We start from the raw sequence: 22,151 nt of genomic DNA, 5'->3' as shown, positions 1-22,151 counted from the left end.
GAATTGGGTGTAGAACACTACCATTTTTGACAGTGTCAGTTTAAGTTTGTAAGTCTTCCTTTTTTCTTTTCTAGTGTTATACGGGTGACTCTTTAGGAAGAGGGGAAATTAAAACAATATGAAAAATAATTTAATCAACAAAATTTCATTAAAAAGCAAGTTATTCTATTGTGATTGTTTAGCTGTTGGGGTCCCAAAGTTATTTTATACTAACCACAAAAAAAAAAATTTAAACTTATAATACATACAGTAAATAGGTGGCACAGTCTGGAGACTGAAAGACTTGTTCCTGAGTTCAGATCTGGTCTTGTACATTTAGTTCCTCTGTCATCCTGGGCAAGTCACTTAACCCTCTCTGCCTCAGTTTTCTCAGCTATAAAGCTAAAGAAGGTAATGGCAAACCACTCCAAGTACCTTTGCCAAGAAAACCCCAAAAGGGGTCACAAAGAGTTGGATATGACTGAACATCAAAGACATTAAAAATCATATTACTTTAATATTCTAAATGTATCCCTACCCTGTCTTCTATGAATATGAAATATTACTTTTAGAAATTCATTTATATGGTGTACCAAAGAGAGTTCTCATCAAAACTTCAAGAGGCTAGGGGGAACTGACTCATGACTTTCCTTTAACCAAAATTTTATCATTAAATGAACCTTTTCAATAATATGTTAACTACCCCAAAGGGTAGAAAGTAACACTTAAGGAATGTTAAAATCTTAAGGCTACTTAAATTTTTATCTTTCCTCCATGTTTACAGATTTCTAAAAAAGATAAAATGTGTAAGCAAAGGCAAGAACATAGTGTAGGGGGGTTACTCCTGTCACTCATCTCCCCCAAAATTCCTCCAGATATGGAAAATACGCCAGATCAATTCCTGATAAAGTAAGGGAAATAAAAGTTAAGGAAAATTATCTCATATAATCGGGATGCAAAAGTAGATATCTATATAAACAAGGAGGAGGGAATGGATGTAAGGGTGCAGCTGATACCATCTCAATTTCATCTTAACTAGTCAAAAGAAGATGCAACAGTTAAGTGCATACATGCATGCATGCCCACACACACTCACAGAGCTGAGTACAGAAATGCATTTCAGTAACAGGGATGTAGGAGGAAAAGAGAAAGTGAGAGAAGGGGATTTTGAAGGAAGGCAGGAGGTACAGAATTATTTATAGCTTTTTTTTGAGGTAGCAAATCTGAGGAAGAACCTCAAATTGGAAAGTATATGAACAAGTTATGCTATATGTATATATATATATGTATATATATATACACACACACATAAAATTTTACATATTTACATTATATACATGTTATAATTAAGCTACAAAAAACTGACAGTTTATCAGAAAAATACCTATGATCTGATGTAGAGTGAAATAAACCAGGAGAAAAATTTATACAGTGACAAGATGGTAAAGGCAAACAATTTTGAAAAAAATCAAGAATACCTATCAGCAAAATGATCAACTGTGATTTCAGAGAAATAATAATAAAACATGCTACTCATTTCTTGATAAATGAAAGATTCATGACAGCAGACAAATTTTTGGGTAGGACATGACCAAGGTGGAAATTAGTTTTGCTTTAAGAGTTTGTAATGGGTTTTCTTTTTGTTTTCAACTGTGGAGATTGGGGGAAAAGAGTTACAGTGTGGGAGGACAAAAAGATGGATTTTTGTTTATTAAAAAATATACAATTTAAAACAGAAAATGTTTAAAGATCTCCATGTATAATATTTAAGCAATAACAAGGGAAATAATTAGGGATTAAACCTATGAGTTTGTCATTATAGGAAATTCCCAGATGAGGGAACTCCCACTAAATAAAATCCATGTCATTACCTTCTCTAGAACTGCCCAGATCAATGACAATTTGACTTGTCTAGTGTGATATGGACAGCAGATATCAGATATACTTGAACACAGGTCTTCTTGGCTTCAAGGCTAACTATAAGACATGACAAAAAAGCAATAAAAAATCCACATAATCTATCATTAGATGCTGAAAGCACTTTTTAAAAAATGCAATATTCATATATTATTAAAATATTAAAAAGTATAATGGACTTTTCGTTAATATAGTAAAAATTACATATCAAAAACCATGAACTAGCATTATCATTTCCAATAAAATCAGTGGGGAAAACAAAGATGTCCACTGCCACAACTACATTCTAAACAATTCTAGAGATGCTAGCTATAAAAATAACACGACAGAGTAAGTTACTGACCAAGATGCTATTAAGTACAAAGTAGAAATAAAATAATTTTTTGCAAATGATAAGAATTTTTGAAAATTCTAAAGAATCAGTCAACTAAAAGTTGAAACAATAACTTCAGCAGAGTAGAATATAAAATAAATTAATAAACCACCATCTTTTTTATACAGTACACCAACAATCATAGCAGGTGATGAAAGAAAATAAATTACATTCAAAGTAACTAATGAATAAAACATCTGGCTGTCCACTTACTGAGACACACAACAATTACACAACATATACAACCCAGAAATGTTTTTACATAAATACAACCTTAAATAACTGGAGTTATTAGCTCATATTTAGGTTATACCAGTAAAATTAAAATGACTATTAATAAATTAATTTGTAGATTTAGTACAAAATGATCAAAATAAGACAAAGGGTTTCTTTAGAAAACTTGACAAAATAACAATAAAATTTAACCAGAGAAAAAGTGAAGAATATGAAGGAAATAGTGAAAGAAAGAAGGAAGGGCACAGAGAAGTATTAAAACTAAATTTACAGTGAAAACAATAATCATCAAAAAATTTTGGTGCTGGCTAAAAAAAATAAAAAAGTTACTCTCAAAAACAATAAAATTTGATAAAGCCAAGGATAACTACTATAGTAAATAGTCAATACTTGAAAATAACTGTTGAAAAAAATTAAGTTTGGACCAACCATCTCACACTATAAAGTACAGTAAGCTCCAAAAAGCCATATAATGTAGATATTAAAGGACATAAAAATAAACAAACTGGAGAAGTAGGGAAGGGGATAACTTTGCACAACTACAGTTAAAGGAAGAATATAAGGATCATGGAAGATAAAATAGACAACTTTGATAGCAAAAAACTTAAATTTCTGTACAAATACAGACAATGCAATTCGATCCTTCTTTATACTTCTCTTCAGTCTTTGATATTGTCAATCACTCTTCCCCCCCTTCACTCCCCCATACTTTATACTTACTTGGTTTTCATAACACTGCTCATTTCTGGTTCTGTTCTTACCTATTCCACAACTATATCTTTTTTTGTTTTGTTGGGGTTTTTTTTTTTTTAGGTTTTTGCAAGGCAAATGGGGTTATTAAGTGGCTTGCCCAAGGCCACACAGCTAGGTAATTGTCTGAGATCGGATTTGAACCCAGGTACTCCTGACTCCAGGGCTGGTGCTTCATCTGCTGTGCCACCTAGCCGCCCCCCACAACTATATCTTCATCTAAGTCATGCCTACTTATTGTGGGGGTACCCCCAAAAGGTCAGTTTTTGATCCCATTCTTTTCTCCTTCTATACTGTTTTGCTTTGTAGTCTCTCAGCAACTCCTATGGATTCAATTTTCACCTCTATTTAGATGATGCTCATTTCTCTTTATCCAGCTCCAAAATCTCTCCTATGGTCCTATTTCCAATTGCCCATTACACATCTTGAATTGGACTTTCACTACATATCTTAAACTCATTAGATCTAAAATTTCCTCAAAATCTCCCCTCTTCCAAACTTCCCTATTAGAATCCAGGACATCAACATCCTCTCAGTCCCTCAGGCTTAAAATCTAGATGTTATCTTTGACTTCTTGCTCTCTCTCACCCTCATAGCCAGTCTACTGCCAAGATCCGTTGATTTCATCTTTGTTAACATCTCCTAAATACACCCTCTCCCTTCCCTTTCTCTGATGCTGCAACTATCCTGACCCTGTGCCTCAAAATCCTTATGCCCAGACTATTATATTATAGTAAGTGACTAGTTGGTCTACCTAAACTCAAGTTTCTCCCTAATCCAGGCTTATCTTCCATTTAATTACAAAGTAAACTTCATAAACCATAGGCCTGACTGTGTCATCTCACATCTGAAACCCTCATTCAATAAATTCTAGTGGCTCTCTTTATCTCCAGGATCAAATACAATCACTTCTATTACCTGACTTCCCTAGTCTCTTTTAAGATCCACTTCAAATTTTACCTTTTACAAGAAACTTTTCCTCCTCCTCCGAGATTACCTTTACTTTGCCTCTGAGAATACATTTACACTGAAGATCTTATACATGGTTATTTTCATGTTGTCTTCCCCATTAGACCATGAACTTGAGAGCTAAGACCGCTTTGCCTTTCTTTGTATCTCCAGTGCTTGAAAACTATCCTGGTCACTAAGTGGGTACTTAATGCTTTCCGAATGACCAACAAGCTTAATGTAATGAGATTCACAGTCTCATATGGTATATGGAAATGTTGTGTTTGTTGATGATTTCCCATTATTGAGGAGATCTCTACCAATCTTCTTTTTTTTTTTTAAGGTTTTTTTGCAAGGCAATGGGGTTAAGTGGCTTGCCCAAGGCCACACAGGTAATTATTAAGTGTCTGAGGTGGGATTTGAACTCAGGTCCTCCTGACTCCAGGGCCAATTCTCTATCCACTGTGCCACCTAGCTGCTCCACCAGCCTGGCAACTTCACTACATGTAATTTTTATCTCACGACATCATTTTTCATTTTTTCTCTACTCACATAATCACTACAGTCATTCAGTCATACAGTCATCACCATCACCTGGACTACTGTAATAGCTTCCTTATTTGGTCTTCCTGCCTCATATTTTTCCTCTTATCAGTTCATCCTTCAAAGAGCTTCCAAAAAGATTTTAATCAAGAACAAGTCTTACCATATCACTCCTGTACTCTAATGGTTCAAAAAGAATCAGTTATAAACTCTATTTGGCATATAAAATTCTTTACAACTTGATCCCTTCATAGTCGTGTATATTAAAGTCTCTCTATTCATACAGTGTTCTGAACAAAATGGCTTTCTTTGCTTGATTTTTCTCATGCACAACACTTCACCTTCAGTATTTATGCAATCATAATAGGCGAAGTATAAAGTAGTTCAAAGGTTTTAAATCAATGAACACTTGTGGGTCATAAAATCTAATTAAAACCCAAGCACCCAATTTCAAAAATAAAGAGTCTATAAAAAACTACTCCCGTTAAGCAATAACCTGATCAGGAACTAAAGGAGGAAACCTGAAGGCAGTTCAGGAAAAATCTAACAGTTATTAACATACTTCCCCCAAAGGTGGTATCAAGAAAAGCATTTGAACTGGATTTGAATGAGGAGGTGCTGTGCTAAGGTATCAGCCTCACTTTCTCCTTCAGAGCCATCTGGGTCCAATGGCCAGATATGAATCAGGACAACTGGAGATAGCCCTGGATATGAGACAATCAGGGTTAAATGACTTGCCCAAAGTCACACAGCTAGTACATGTTAAGTGTCTGAGGCCAAATTTGAACTCGGGTCCCCCTGTCTCCAGGACTGGTAACTCTATCCTTTGCACAACTACTTAGCTGCCAGGTCGTTTATAATTCCACAGACAAATGTGTCAAGTCTTAGGCAGGGCTCAGCTAAGAAGGTTAAGTGCTTAGCTCCTCTAGGCTGCTCCTGCCTAATACCCATGGATAAGGAATGCCATTCTATTTCTCCTTATTTTAGCCTTTTGGAATCCTTATCTTCCCAAGAAAATTCAGATCAAGTACAACATTCTATATCAAGCCTTCCCCAAACATTTCAGCAACCCTCTCTCCCAAAACTATATTGAATTCATTTTGTAAATATTCTGTACATGCATATATATATTTGCACAGTATTTCTCCCAGTATTTAGAATATAAACTACCTGAAGGCAGGAACTATTTTACTTTTCTCCTTGCACCTCCATGACTAGCACAATGCCTAGCACAAGGCAAGTATTAAACAAGTTTGTAGATTGAAAAAAGACTAATATTCTTCTCTTGGAGCTAGATCAATACATAGAACATAAAGAAGGAATGAAAATTACAGAGCTGAACAAATTGTTAGAAAAACTAAATTTAACAAAACTATGATATCCCAGAACTCATCAATTTCTAGGAATAAGGGAATGAAATATGCAAAAATGCAGAAACAACAAACACATCCTTTATAAATCAACAAAAACAATAAAAATGAACAATACAAAAACTATGTGAAGCCCAAATAATGACATCATGAATAATTACAGGAAAAAAAATCACATCATCAATAATAATGTCAAACTTATACAACAATGGGATAACACAAACTTCTACAGATAAAGCTGTCCTCAAGAAAAAAGATCTATGAAAATTTATATTAAAAATAGGAAAAAGGATCAATGCAATTTAAAATTGCATAAAATAAAAATTTGAAACTAGCAACTCTAAAGTCAAGAGAAAAAAATCTTGAAAATCAAAGGAGAAATTGAGAAACTTGAGACAAAAAGGTTTTATAGACCCAAAACCACCTGTGGAAAGTAAGGAGTTTCTTTTTTTTCTGACAAAGGTCAACATTTCCTTCTACCTTCTACCAACTTGATTTAATACATATTTAATGTAAAACTTTGGGGGAGGGGGTACATGACTCAAAGATGACACTGGACCTGTGATTTCATTTTTACAGGGAATTCCTGGACCTGAAAACTCTGTTTCTTAGTTTAAAATATTAAAGGAAAACTGTTTGGGCCAGTAGTTTCCAAAGTAGGCTCTATATACCCCCAACTCATGGATGCAGCATGACGAGGGAAAAAAATCTTCGGGTAGGAAAATGGGTCACATACTAACTTCACACTAAGAACTCTAACTGTAGGCCGTGTCTCCGACACAAATCCCTCTCCATTTCCCCACTGTAGAGCAACAAATTCCCAGTCCCTGGTTTTTAGCTCCATCCATACTTTTCATTTCTGGTAGAAAGATGGAAAAGTGAAAGTGGATGAGTTGCAATTTATATTGCAGATCACATTACATTACCTCCCTCCCTCCAAATCCACTAAATCTCCCCAACTTCGCCACGTCTTTCAAGGATATCAATAAAATGGTTCTAAACATCACTATCCTTCACTCACAACTGAAAAAAACTTTGAATTTGAAATTCTTTCAAAGAGACCAATAATCTTTTTTACTGATACCTTTTATTTTCATCACCTAAATGTCTCCTTGCCTTTCCCTGCTCAGAGTCATAATCAGCAAAACCGTTTGATACACTAAAAAAACTGAAAATTTATGCAATGCATCACACTTCTAGACAACCTCTCACTTCTGCAAAGGAGAGGTAGATGTTTTCCTATAACTCCTCTTTGAAGTCATGTTTGTTCTTTGTAATTTTACAACATGCAGATTGTGTAGTATTTTTTTCCTTCCATTTACATTGTTTTAGTTATTGAAGATCATTCACTAGGCTCAGCTTAACCTGATTGCATCAATTCATTCATTAAAGTCTCTCCATGCTTCTCTATAGTTATCATATTCCATAATACTTATGCATCACAATTTATTTTGCAGTTCATTACCACCACCACCACCACCACCACCACCACCACCACCACCACCACCACCACCACCACCACCACCACCACCACCGTCGCCGCCAAAAAAAAAAGGCTTTCTTAAAAATTTTGCTCTACAAGACTTTCTTTGTTTCTTTCTTCTTCCCCTTTTTCCTCCCTTCTTTTAGGTTTTTGCAAGGCAAATGGGGTTAGTGGCTTGCCCAAGGCCACACAGCTAGGTAATTATTAGGTGTCTGAGGTGGAATTTGAACTCAGGTACTCCTGACTCCAGGGCCGGTGCTCTATCCACTGCACCACCTAGCCACTCCAAGACTTTCTTCTTAATGCTTACTAGTGGAATATGAATCAAGAGTATGGACATTTTAGTCACTTTATATTAATAATCTGAAGCTGTCTCAAAAGTTTTCAATCAGAAGACATTATCAGTCTTACTCAACTACTTTGCATCATTTGTCACCTTTGATCACCCTCTTTTCCAGTACTCTGTTCCCTCATCCCAACTCTTCTCTGGGCTGCTAAAAAACTATAAACATGTCACTTTCAAAAACTCATATCTCCATATATTTGTAACTTGGAAACAATTTTAACCTATTTTAAAATCTTCCAAATAAAACATTTCAGTGGATTTTGAATCCATTTGTAAAAAATATAAAAATTTAAAATTCTTTTTAGTTTTCAAAAAAATTATTGGCATCAGGAAAAATGGAAATTTACTAGCTAAACTTCAACAAATCCTCTGGATAATTAGTGTATGAGTGTCATGATTTAGAAAGCACAATGATGCTTTTCTTCCTTTTGGATCTATGTATCATTGTGAGATTTCTTTTTCAATAACCACCATTAAAACCAAGTATTATAATAAACAACTTACAACCAACTCTTTGAATCACTGCATTAGTTTTCTATTTCAAAAAAATTTTATCAAGTTTTTTGTATAATACTTTAGTTGATCGTGTGTAATTTTTTGTTCTTAAACAAGTTCTATTTTATTGTTTCTTGGCATTTAGCTTTAATTTTTTGTAGATTCAAAAACATATGTGACATGGAAAAGACACAACCTAGTCCTAACTCCATACAGGAATCCCTTTTATAATAATATCCACAGGCTGAGGATCACCCAGTTTCAACTTGAATAATTACAATGACTGGGAACTTATTATCTTACACTAGTGTGTGTTTGCTGAGCTACAAAACTATCATTAAACTACATATTCTTTCACCCATATACTAATAATAGCAATAACGGGTTTATCTCCCAAAATGAGCAAGGAAAGAGGAATAGGACCCAAATGTACAAAAAATATCTATAAAAGCTTTGTGTTAGTAAAAATTGGAATCTGTAGGGATTTCCATCAATTGGGAAATGGCTGAGTAAGTTACTGAATATAAATATCAAGGAATATTATTGCACTATAAGAAATGATGAAGAGGATGGTTTCAGAAAAACCCTATGAAGACAGAGGGAAGAGTGAACTAAACCAGGAGAGCAATTTATCCAATAAACACTGTAAAGACAAGAATTTTGGAAGACTTAAGAAATGATGGGCACAAATGACCAACCTTAACTCCTGAAGACTCATAATGAAACATGCTACCCATCCCTCCTCAGAAGAGAAGCAAATATGATGAGCAATAATTCTGAAGAACAAGAAGAGCTGCTCAGAGCGCAAATCAAAGCATTTTCTTTCTTTTCCTTCTATCCAGTTAATATGGGGGCTGGGAGAGGGAGGGAGGGGTTAGTTAGGTGACTCAGTGCATAGGGCACTGGCCTTGGTGTCAGGACAGGAGTTTGAATCCAGTTTCAGACACTTGCGTGACCTCGGGCAAGTCACTTTATCCTGATTGCCTTGCTTACAAGATCATTTCTAGTTGTTCTGATTCCTATCTGGCCACTGCATTTGGTTGGCCCTGAAGGAGAACCGGAGGCACGGCATCCCCCCTCACTCAAATCCAATTCATGTGCTTTGTCATAGCATTGCCTCCCTGATGTTATGGTCCTTTCTGAGGAAAGCTAAATAACATCATCATTGGCTAACACAGGATTTGTTTTGTGCATAATTGTGGGCATTGTTGTTCTTGTCTTTTCTATAGGTGAGAGATGGATAGAGGAAAGAAAGAATTTAAAAATGAAAATAAAACTGAATTTTTTTTAGGTTATTTTTGCAAGGCAAATGGAGTTAAGTGGCTTGCCCAAGGCCACACAGCTAGGTAATTATTAAGTGTCTGAGACCAGATTTGAACCCAGGTACTCCTGACTCCAGGGCCGGTGCTTTATCCACTATGCCAACCTAGCCGCCCCTGAATTTTTACAAATATAAGAAGAGGTCAAATGGAGAAAAAAAATGTGTGCTGAGTTGATGCAATGAAGAAACCTGTTCTTCTGTTTGATGACTATGGTATCAGAAAGTTCTCTTAAATTGAACTGAAACCCTCTGTTGATATTAACTTATTATTTCTAAAAGCTGGTAAATTAAACATTTACTATTACCATCTTCAAGAAATCAGTTAAATCAACAGAAACTACTCTTAAATCTAAAAGAATTATAAAGAATAGAATTCCAAATATTACTTTTGTCCTCTTTTTGAACATGAGATTAGGCATTTTTTAATATTGACATTTTCAGTAAACCTAGTAAAACTAAGTAAAAGAAAGGTTCAAGTTTTCCCGATCACCTTAAAGCTCTGAGACAATATCCAAATGGATTTATTATGAAAGGTGCTTTGTAAAAATAACTTTTAGTTTTTTACTATAGTTGTTAATCTGTCCAACTTTGGAAAACGGAGCTCCAACTAATCTTTTCATAAAAATTCTGAAACAAGTATGTATTTGACTACTTCTCTGACAGAACAAGTATGTAAATGTACCATGGAAAATTATTAAACATTCACAATGAAATTTATAATTACTTGGTAAACTTTATTTGAGGAGAAATGAATAGCTGCACTCATTTTCTCTTTTCTGAAATTTTAAATAATTGTCTATTCCAATACTACAGCCAGACAAAACTCAAATCAGCATACTTCTATTAAGAACCTACGTACGACATGTGAGATACTGTAAGAAAACAGTGCCTCCTCTCAAAGAGGCTTATACTCTAGTGGGGGGACAAAGTACCCTAGACATGGGGAAACTAGAGAAGGATAAAGAGATAGGATTAGATAGGAAATGAAGGAAGTTAAATATGGCTGGGAGCACAATTATGCCTAAAAAGGAGAGTGAGGAGAACAGATTCCAGTAAGAATGCAGAACAATTTAAATGCCAGTCTAACGAATTTTTATTTTATCCTGTGGGTTGGTCATAGTGAGCCATTGAAGGTGAGTTAGCAACGGCATGGCAGAACAACACATCAGGAAAATTATTTTGTCAGCTACATAAAAGATGCACCGAGAAGAAAGAGACTGGAAAAGTGCTGGACAGTAAGTTGACTATTATAAGATAGAGAGCCAAGTTTCCAAACTTAGCCACCTTCCAACAAGATAGCAGAGTCCAGAGGGATCTCAAAGAAATATAACTCATTTCTGAGTTGGAAAAGACCTCAGAATCCATCTAGTCCAAATGGTACTGAAACAGGAATTCCCTTTCCGATATTTGACTTTCTTAACCTTGAAATTACTTCAATGATGGGGAACCTTCCTTTGCTCCTTAGAAAGTCCATTGCATTTTTGAGAAGTTTCAATTATTAGGAAGTTTTTTCTTTACATCAAACTTAAATCTCTGCAACTTCCTATCACTCCTAGTTTTATTCTCTATAGCCAAGCAAAACAAGTCTAAAAACCTCATCCATATGATGACCCTTCAAATGCTAAGAGATGTTACCCCTTCTTATACCACCTCTTCTTTAGATTAAAACATTATTTTCATCAACTAGTAGTCCAATTTTATCTTTGAATTCATTTGTCAATGTTTTTCCTAAAATGTGATGACTAGGACTGAAAACAATATCCTAAATATCATCTGACCAAAGCAAAGAACCTCTAATGTATGTAAGTTGAACTGAAAGGTTTGCAAAATTATTTATAAGCAGGAAAGAAGTTAAGCACTGCAAAGAGAGTACTCATTCAGTTATTTTACCCTAGCAACATACATCCCAAAACTGAATGAAGAAAATGAAAAATTTGGCAGAATAAGCAATAATTCTCACTATAATAAAATCCTATATGTTAAAAGTTTTCTTTTAACTTTTAAACTTTCTCTTCTCACTCAACTATCCCACATCCAGACAATGACTGAAATAAAGAACAATGGTTTGCAGCTTGTCAAAATATTAAATACATATTACGAGTATAGTTATGAAACAACCACAAAGTACATATCTGGATATTGCTTCAAAAATCAGTTAAAAAATATAATCCACCTTCAATCCCAGGAACATAAATTTAGAGATAGAAGACTATCCAAACTCCTAATTTTTAGTGGAACCTGAAGGGCAGAGAAGTAAAAATGATTTGTTGGTCTTCTTACAGGTATTAAGTGGAAGCAGTAGAATTCAAACTAAAGTCCTTAGAATCCAAAATCAGTATTTTTTTCATGCAAGTCTTCAAAGTTGCCCAGCAACAAGCCAAATGCTCCTCACTTTATTGATAGTGAAATAACACTTTAAGACCATCACATAAGAAATGGAGATCAAAACAGATAAAAGATAAAAATCTAGAAAGCTATAGAAGTGAAAATGAGATATTCATAATATGCCTAAATAAACAAAACACTAAAACAGCAATTAAAGTATTTATCATCAAATAAGTATTTATTAAATATCTTACTTGAGAGAAGACTATTGTAAGGAACTTACAAAATATGACATTCTGCCAAACGCAAATTTAAAATATAATTTATAAGCAAAAGGAGGCAGAATTGTAGAGTGGAATGCTGGATTTGTAGCAGAGATTTTGGGTTCAAATTCTGACTGATTTTAATCTTGGGCAAGTCACCTTACCTCAATTCACTTTATTTCCTGACTTACAAAATGAGATGGTTAGACTACATGATCTCAAAGGACTTTTCCCTTCCATGTCTAAATTCAGGGATTCTAAAATATTTCTAGATAGTTTATACTGAAATAAAAAGACAAAGGAAAAAGTTTAGTTACTGCTTTAAATGTTTGACATTCTCTGGTATTTCCCTGAGGTTTTTTTTTTTAATTTAGTATTTCACCCAAGTACCTTAAAAAAAATTGTTCACACTACACAGCTCTAGTTACTGTCTATACCACAGTCCATTGTCCCCTTCAGTCAAATGAGGGAAGAAGCATCTTTATCCTTTGTTCTACAACTTCTTTCATAAAAGTCAAGCAGGGGAGAAACAGGCAGATGTTTATGTAATTTACTAGCCACCAATTCCACAAGCAGAATATCTACCTCTTTCAAATAAAAACGCTTTTTTTTATTTGAAGTATCATTTTTGGTCATTATTTTGAAATGTGTTATTCCACATGCTAAACAATGGCAAGAGAAACACTTAGAAAGCACCCAAAATAGACTCATAGTATTTCAGGGTTAGACTATTAAATTATCTAAGTATGCTCAGAAGCACTTGTCAAGAAGTGTTTGCTTTAAAATAATAATTAAAAAACCTAGCAAATAAACATTTTATAGAAATGTATGACGCTTCCCTCTCTGCTGTGCCTTAGTTTTCCACATCTAAAATTTAAAGAACTGGAATAGATTATCTTAGTTTCTTTCCAGCTTTAAAATATGATTTTCCACAAATGAGATATTTTAATTTACTCACAACCTAAACAAGCTTAACCCAACTCAAGCTGGGTGGACTGCTTGGTTTATTGGTGACAGAGTTTTTCAAAAACAATTACTATATAAAACTTAGCATTAATGTTAACCACATAACAAAAATGCCCTGATGTCACAATTTATTTAATTTATCCAGTCTTTTAGTACCATGCCCCTTCTTCTCACCAATATTACACTAACAAGTATTATCTGAAATCTTCAACTAAATATTCCACTCAGCTCAAATACAACTAATTCTCTCCAATTCCAACAACCCAACTCAACTTCTGAACCTCCACACTCCACCTTCCCACCTCCAGCTTTTGTTGATCGGGGGGTACTATCACCTTTCCAGTTAAATTCCCAAACCTTGGAGTCAGTGTCAACTTTTCACTTTTGACTGACAGAAAAGCAGTAGAATCTTACTGATAAGTATCAAGGTAACAAAAATTCTTACTTCTAATGAGCGTCAATTTTCTAGCAGTTTCCTTCAGTTATGCATGCATTTTCACTTTCACCTTAAGCTTAAAAATAACTATCCATTAATGATTTGAAGCTTTTATAATCATAATTCCTAATCTGCTAAATGACAGAATCTAAATACAAGAAAATATATGCCAATACAAAGATCATTAAGTAAGAATAGAGGGACTTAAAATCTAAAGGAACTGGTAACTAGGGCTCTTTTTTTCCAATATGCTTATATAAAATCTTGCTATCACCATGCCACCTGTTCTTCCTATTCAAAGTAACAACTCCATAATTAAAGGTTTTTAATATATCTGTGAATTTTTGAGAAAAATATATGAATTAACAAAACTATTAAAAATAGCAAGTATAATAAAATTATCAAAAGGATAAGTGTTTAAAAAAAGGGGTTTTTTCCTACTTGGTTATCAGCTACTTATTCCAAGAGGAAAAATGTTACTACAAATTTACAGGTAATTAATTCTGAACTTCAATTAATTGACAAACATTTATCAAGTGCTTACTAAATCAATCAATAAACATTAAATGCTTACTATGTGTCAGGCACTGTTCTAAGTATTCACTATGTATTAAAGCATTGAAGTAAGCTAGATAGTAAGTTATAAAGAAACTTTTAATTTTATATAAAAACCTGTATTCAACAATGATAGAATGCTATTAAAAACTATTCAAATGGTAAGAATACTCTCACAGAGGACCAAGGTTCAAATCCTATGTCAACTCTTTCTGTCCTTGAGCAAGCCATATTTATCTTCTCTAGGTCAGATTCCTAATCTTGAAAATGAGGGACAGAACTGATGATTTCAAGGTGAAAAATCTTTGGTCTTATGATTAGAATAAGAAGCTACCCAAGGAAAAATAAACAGATACTTGAATAGCTGCAATAATTTTCCACTATTCAGTCTAACATCAAAGAATAGAGACAGGTATACCTACCTACCTACATCATGTACTCTCATGTCTCACTGATCCTGCTGTTTTATCCTTCATTCTCTAAGAAGACCATGACATCAGGGGAGGTGATGCCATGACAAAAATATGAAGTGGATTTGAGTGAGAGGGGTGCAGTGCTAAGTTAACAGTCTACTTTCTCCTCCAGAGGCCTCTGAGTCCAATGGTCAAATATGAATCAGGAAGACTGAAGATGGATCTGAATTAGAGGCAATTAGGGTAAAGTGACTTGTCCAAAGTCACATAGCTAGTAAATGTCAAGTGTCTGAGGCTGGATTTGAACTTTTGTCCTCCTGACTCTAAGACCAGTGTTCTATCCATTGTGCCATCTAATCGCACTCATGTTTCACTGGCAAAGAATCAACTGACAGAGTGAAAACAAAGGAGGTTTAAATAGCTGACGTACATAGCTATTTATACCACTTAGTCATAAATATGCTTATTAATAATTATTTTTGTATGCTAAAACCAGGCTTTATATAAATTCCATATTCATAATATAGCAACAAATATAACTTTCTATTTAGAAGTTCTACAGAACTTATAACCTGGAAAGACTTAACATGAGCTGATGCAAAGTGAAGTGTAAAGTGAAAAGTAAAAAGTAACAGCAATATTGTATGATGATCAGCCATGAAAGACAGCTATTCTCAGCAATACAACGATCCAAGACAATCCTGAAAGACTTTCTAATGAAAAACGCTATTTGTTCACAGACACAGAATTGATGATGTCTGAATACAAATTGAATTTTTACTTTAACTATTTTCTTGAGTTTTTGTCTGTTTTCTTTCAAAACATGACAAATGTGGAAATATGTTTTGCATGACTACACATGTATAACCTATATAAAATTGCTTGTCTTCTTAACTGAGAAGGCTGGGGAAGGAAGAAGGGAGAAAATTTAGAACTCCAAGTTTTAAAAATGAATGTTAAAAATTGTTTTATGTGTAACTGTGGAAAACTAAAATTCTAAGAATTCAAAAATATATACCAGATTCATTTTGCATCTATGTTAGAAAACTGAATGATGATTTTATTTTATTTAACAATGGTATGAAGTTCTTGGGAAGTGAATCATTTCCAATTCATTGGGATAATCATAGATTTGGGGTAAAAAAAGAAGTTAGCAACTATTATCAAAAACATATTAAACTGTTTTTACTTAATTCAACTTTATGTAGCATAAATATTTTCTAGACCAGGAGCAATAATTTTTCAAAAATAGAAGTATTTTGCAAAAGAGATACATGAGAATTTATCTCCCCTCTTTGCGGGGGTGGAAAGATATGGCTGTGGAAGACTACATACTTACAACACCAAACTTAATTCCTGTAGTACTTAAGTCCCCCCCCCCCCACTTTTTCTTTGATTAAAGAGGGCATTCTTGGAATAGAGAAGAGGTAGGGCATCTTGGAAATTATTAAATGATTAGGTGATAGATGATTTTAAAAACTTTAAAAATAGAAAAAAATTGAATTCTGAGATACAAAGCTGAAATGCTTTACAAGAAAGCATAAATAGATCCAACTATATCAACAATAATAAACCTAAAATCTTGACTTCCTCAACTGAGTCTTAACCTTTTTAAGAAGAGGGGGAAAGCAGTCCTGCTTTGTTCTTGGACTATTTAGAATAAGTTAGTTCAAAAGGATAAAAAAAAAAACCAAACAGAAGTCCTTTCTATACCCACAGAACCTGGAGGTAACACTTCAATAAATTTCTGATAAATCAAAAATAACCTTTGGTAAATTCATTACTGAGTCTACTTAAAACCTCAGCAACCATTTTTCAAATGGTCCACTAAAGATGCATCCCTGAAATTTATCAAGTTGATATTATGGAGAAATGAGCAAATTATTTGAGGATTAAATAGCATGTATACAAACACACATATATACAAGTATTACACACACATAAACACATAGCTCCCATTTACCTCACCCAAGTCCCAAGATGGCTGAAGTCATTATTACTGTCATCAAAATTATATAGTCTAAGGCTGAAAGCTCTAATTTAGGCTTTTATTGTCTGAATTTTGACTACCCAGAAAACATATCTCACATTTACAACTTAATGAATCCTGTTATTTAGTCCAATTTGTTTTCATAGAATCACAAACATCTCTCATGTTTAGCTTTCTTTCAAACTGAAAGAAAACTATGAAAATGTAGTGTTTCATAACCAGAGAAACATCATGACAGTACAAGCTGGCTTCAAGAGCCCCCAAAAACTGAGGTCAAGTCAGATCTATTGTATATATACATATATGCTGGGGTGGGGGGGTGGGGAGGTGGTTCAGGAAGGAGAGCACTTCTCAGTTGCCCCTGGGCAACTCTTTACTATATAAGACTATTTTTATAAGGCTATAAATTGTGAAACTGATAGATAAGTATTGGTAGAAGGAATTTTCTCACTGGGATTTTCCTCTACCAGAAAGAATAGATACAGACTGAAAAATTTTCATTAATCAGATTTTCATGGAATATATATATAATACAATCAGATATACTTATAGTTACAGAAATTCTATAAATCTGAAAGATACCTAATATGCAGTCTATGACCTGTAATGATGCAAAATTAAACCAAAGACTATATGCAACTATTACCTCAAATAGTAGATAACTAGGTTTCATCCCAAGATTCAAATACAGTATATTAATACTATGGACCTTTAAAATAATAATTTAAAGTAACTTTTTAAAAAGAAAACAAATTTGTTCTTTTCTAGTATTAGGAAAATTGCCCGTGCACACATATACATATGAGAGAAGATCAAAAAGGGAAAATAAATCGGTTAGTAAGATCCCCTTCAGCTCAGGGTAAAATTTTTGGCTACAAAAATCTATATGCAAAGTTATAATAGATGGTTTTAAGGTCAAGTAGCCATATTAGATCAAATGACAAGTCTTTTTTTTTTTTGCAAGGCAGTGGGGTTAAGTGGCTTGCCCAAGGCCACACAGCTAGGTAATTTAGTGTCTGAGGCCGCATTTGAACTCAGGTACTCCTGACTCCAGGGCTGGTGCTCTATCCACTGTGCCACCTAGCCGCCCCTCATTGCAAGTTTTTAAACCTAGTTACAAAGTTTTCATCTGCCACCCAGCTAACAAGGGCCTTCCATTGGATCACAAGAAAAATTCTATATCCTTTTTCCTGCACCTATCCCTACTTTCTCTACTTTTAAAAACTTATCCTTTACTCTTCAACCCAAGTACCTCAGGAGTCCTATCTGTCAATTAATTTGACAAAGTTGTCTTCAATAAACAACATGCCAATACAAGGGGACTACCTGGAGACTGCTTCAGCAGAATAGTGTGACCAATGATAAAAACAACAACAAAACAACTTTACTTGTTTAGTCCTAACTATTATAGATTTAATCTAAACTGGTCAACTATTTTACATGATTACTAATACTTGGCTCTGTCCCTATGTACCCTTCCTATGGTAAATGTCAAGCAAGGGACAAACTAGAGCTGCCTTTGCACCTCCTATTACCTTCCCATCCTCAAATTACAAAGCATGTAGTTAGTTGGTAAAAACAACCCAATAAGAGAGCTGGCAAGTCATATTTTTTACTTTCCAAGAAGACTTAAACCCCTGTTAAGTGATAACTTTGAACCTATTTAAAAGTGTACTTTCCATTTTCAAATTTCTCAACCCAGGACAATAAGGAAAACCATGGCTTTAAAAAAAATCCTTATAACTAAACAATCTCTCTCAAAGGACCACAAACCACTTCATAATTTTCTCAAAAATTCTTTTCATAATTTCATTCGTTCCAAAGGAGACAAATTACCCTAACTTAATCCATCCTAAAACTAATACCTAAGCTAGTTTTTTTTAAACAGATTTGAACAAAACACAAATTTGTTTGGTTTTTAGACAATTTCATCAAACTGGCACAGGTCTGGAGGAGGAGGAAGTCATGAACATGAAATCAGAAACTTAAGAGTTCTAATGCCTTCAACTCTTGTTACAGGACTGGCTACGTGACCTTGGGAAAGTAACATCCAACCTAAAGCTCAATTTCTTCACTTTGTGAATAAAGATGCCCTAATCTTAAATTAAATGCTCAAGTTTTGGAAGAAAAGTCACTACAAAAAAAAAAACAGAATTGTCAAAGTACAGCAAAACAGATCAATCCTGTTTGTATTTCTGTGTAGCCCAACTGTTACAGAGACCAAAAGAACCCAACTTGTAGCCTTTCAAATAATACTGAAAGAACTGATAAACATTCCCATGTGGAAAATTTAATATCTTGATAATTATGAAATTCTTAAAAGCATTATTCTATGAGTTCATTCAGCTTCCTGTAAAGTGAAATTAAGTCCATGAATAATTTGAAACTACCTAAAGGGGCCACTGAAGTTCAAAATTTCAAGTAAATGGACTACCATCTCCACGCTAGGCCAACAACTCATTTCTCTTTAACACACTTGATCTTTTAAAAAAATAATTTAAAACTATTTAACAAGTTATAGACATATTTTTACTACTAACAGTAGTTCCTAAAAAACACAAGGATCTCAATGTTTGTAAAGGGGGTAATTTAAGTTTACTTTATTCCTAAATGACTAATACAACCTGAGCCTAAAGTTATGCCAATGACTCACCATGTATCCTTGGGCAAACTTTGACTATGAAATAAAAATAATGATTTTTGTCACTTATGATCTCTTAATTAACATCCCTATAAATATGAAAGCCTCTGAGGTCTCAAAGATGGACCAGATAACATGTGTTTCCATTTGTATAAGCTGAATTGAACCTGACTTGAATAAAAAAAAAATGGATTGCGTTACTAATTTCAATCACCATAATCAACAAATAAAAACAAAACAAGAATCACACATCCTGAATTTTAAAACTGCTGCAAAGATAAAAGTGGAAACTTTGAGGACACAAAGCAGTCAGTCATGCCGTAAAGGCACAACATTCTTTGTAACTTGTGTTTATGAATTAAGTTACAAATACACACACACACACACACACACACACACACACACCTCCTGCTGCAATATTTAGTTAACAGGTCCTCAAACAAATGCAGTTTAATTTGCTATTTGTAGTGATAGCACAACTGTAAATCATACTTTTAAAATCTGATAAGGCTTTTTTTTGGAGTGGGAACAGGGCTAGAGAATAATAGGCAAAAGTTTAAAGACAAGAGAACATCATACATATAACTGTTACAGGTAAACGGAAAACTATACCAATAAACCTATCATTACTCAGGGTACTAATTTGTATGTGCATGGGTGGGCAGAATTTGTGGGGTGGGGGTGGGAACCCTGAAAGTATCTGCCTTGGGGGTGACTAATTATGCCTCACAGCTAGTAAGCACACTTCCTTTGAAAACATCCCGGCAGTTTTTACGAAGGTTCTAATAGTATAAGCTTTCCGAATCACTTTACCCATCACATTTATATGTTCCTAGGTTTGAGGGAGGGAAGTCTCTTTAGAAGAGCTTGTCTAGTTCAAGGACGCAGAGGTGAACCCCAAACCTGATATTTAATGCCAAAAGAACGGCACATGCCACCAAGGATGAAATCCCAGTTTCAGCTCCGAATTGCACCCCCCATCCCCACTGCATAATATACCGGTCCGTACTATTTGGCCTCTTGCTCGGGGGGGGGGGGGTCGGATCAAGGGCCCAGCAGCTAAACAGGCCGGGGGGAACCCCCAGGGGCTGTGCTGCCACAAGCCGAGCCGGCAGCGGGCAGCAACGCCCCCTGAAGCCAGGAGCCCCGGAGGCACGGAGCCGCGCAGGCACACTCACGCACGCACACACCCCCTCGCACTCGCAGCCCCGCGGGCCCGAGCGCGGCCGGAGCGGCGCTTCCCCTCACCTCTCTGGGGCCTAGAGGAGCGGCCGGGCCGGGGCTACGGGAGGCGGGGGGCCCGCGCCTTACGCATCTCTCCCCGTCCGACAACAACACAGGCCGCAGCCCCGGGGACTGCAGCTGGCGGGAACCGACCTTCCCTGCCCGATCCCCGGGGGGAGAGTCCCGAGGCGAGTGGCTCCACGCACCGGAGGCGCGAGGCGCTAAGGCGCCCGCCTGCGGAGGCTTCGGAGCCGCGGCAGGACCAGGGCGAGAGGGGGAGGAGACCCCGGCAGGAAGGGCCCTGGAAGAGGCGGAGGGCAAAGGCTGGGGGCGGCGGCGGCGGCGGCTGCTCCCGGCAAGGGAGATTACCTGACTGTGACGGTAGAGAAGTGTCCCCGGACTCCGGCGGCGGGCCCGGCTGCGCACCGTGTGATGTCTCTCCCGCTCCCTCCGCGACGGCAGCAGCGGCGGCAGCAGCTCCCTCAGCCAGTCGCCATTTCCCGCCTACCGACCTGCTGCACCGCACGGGCAGAGACCCGGATGGAGAGCGGCCTCTGCGCGCAGGCGCCTTGGCTCCCTCCTCCCCCTCCCGCCACAATTCCGCGAGGTGGGGGGGGGGAGGGCGGGGAGAGGCCGCGGCAGCCGGGCGGACGGCGGCTCCCGTGGCCGGGAACGTGCGGCTGCCGCCTCCGGCAGGGAGCGGCCTGAGCGCCCGGCGGCGGCTGGCCGGGGGGGGGGCGGGTCCGGAGAGCGGAGGGAGCCGCAGGGGCACGGCCGCGCCGGCGGGCGGAGGGAGGTTTGTGCGCTCGGGGCCGCCGTAGCCGGCTGTGTTGTGGTCGCGGGGGGGAGGAGGCAGTAGAGCGTTGGGGGCGAGGGGGCGGGGACCGGGAGGACGGTTTTTCCTCCCGCGGCTAACGGAACTGCCGGGGCGGGGAGGGGAGGAGAGAGGCCGAGCGCGCCCTGGGCCCGCGGGCGGGGCCGGCGGGGGCCGGGGAGCCCGCGGGGCGGGGGCGGGGCTCGGCGCGGGCGGCCGCCTCGGCGTCATAATTCTGGGGGGGGGGGCCGCCAAACTGCCGCTCCCGCCCCCGTCCTCCGCCGGGCAGCCGCCCCGGGCGGGCCCGTGCCCGCCGCACCCCCTCCGTCCGGCGCGGGCCGCGCGCCGGGCCCGCCCCCTGCCGGCGCGCACGCACGTGCGCACGTGCGGCGCCCCGCGGGGCTCGGGCCGGGCCACAAAGCCCGGCGCCTTCCTGCCGCTTCCTGAAGCTAACGGGGCGCCTCTTGTCGTCCGCGCCCCGCGGGAGGCGAGGAGCCGGGGTCCCTCCGTGCCCGCGGGAGGCTCGTCCGAGCAGCAAGCCGGCGGCCGCCGCCGGAGCCCTGCGAAATCCGGGGGAGTCCCAGCCCCGACCCTGATTTAGGCAATCTTACCAACCTCTCTCTCTCTCTCTCCTCTGTTCTTCTAAAATGAGGTGATTGTAGTAGATTTCTAATGACCCCTCTGGTTCTCTTATTTTCCTACAAACTCAGTTTTCCCATTGTTTCTGGAATAAAAAGCTACAAGTAGCAATCATGGCAATTTAGT

General features: G+C 37.5%; 1 protein-coding gene across 3 annotated transcripts in view; it reads right to left on the bottom strand.

The window, feature by feature from the left end:
- The window catches only part of CTDSPL2 (CTD small phosphatase like 2), a 97,075-nt gene extending 75,575 nt beyond the window's left edge, over nucleotides 1-21,500 (bottom strand). The window contains exon 1 of one of the 3 annotated variants that reach the window (XM_074235290.1): nucleotides 20,942-21,500. The gene's annotated coding sequence lies outside the window, so the exon portion shown is untranslated. Of the gene's footprint in view, nucleotides 1-20,596; nucleotides 20,895-20,941 lie in introns of those variants that run through there. The other 2 variants (XM_074235288.1, XM_074235289.1) reach the window with 2 other exon arrangements.
- Between the last annotated feature and the right edge of the window lie 651 nt (nucleotides 21,501-22,151).

This window comes from Macrotis lagotis, chromosome 4, assembly GCF_037893015.1.
Source record: "Macrotis lagotis isolate mMagLag1 chromosome 4, bilby.v1.9.chrom.fasta, whole genome shotgun sequence".
Classification (NCBI taxonomy): domain Eukaryota; kingdom Metazoa; phylum Chordata; class Mammalia; order Peramelemorphia; family Peramelidae; genus Macrotis; species Macrotis lagotis.
Note: the sequence above shows the minus strand (reverse complement) of the source record. Positions and strands in the feature narration are given on the sequence as shown.